Source organism: Anomaloglossus baeobatrachus, chromosome 7, assembly GCF_048569485.1.
Source record: "Anomaloglossus baeobatrachus isolate aAnoBae1 chromosome 7, aAnoBae1.hap1, whole genome shotgun sequence".
NCBI classification, from domain to species: Eukaryota; Metazoa; Chordata; class Amphibia; order Anura; family Aromobatidae; genus Anomaloglossus; species Anomaloglossus baeobatrachus.
In genome coordinates, this window is record NC_134359.1 from 246514343 (window position 1) to 246514649 (window position 307).

Below are 307 nucleotides of genomic sequence, written 5' to 3' on the forward strand. Positions count from 1 at the left end.
TGACTGAACCCGTGCCGCTACCACCCTTATGACTGGAAGCTAAACGCTGCCAGGAGGAATATATAGAGGATTTTCAAGATGAAGCGTCAGGAGTACACCGCTCCTGGCCCTCTGGTTTTCTCCTTTGACCAGGGCTGATGCACTGCTGAAATTCCCAGACTATGAAGAAATTAAGTTTTATTCCAGTTCCTCCACATATACCAAGTATGTTTACTGTCACTTAAATGTGTATTTTTTTCCTTCTATTTTCCAATTTAAGAAAAATCAATTAACACAAAATCATACAAATGAAAAAGCCGTGCACCAC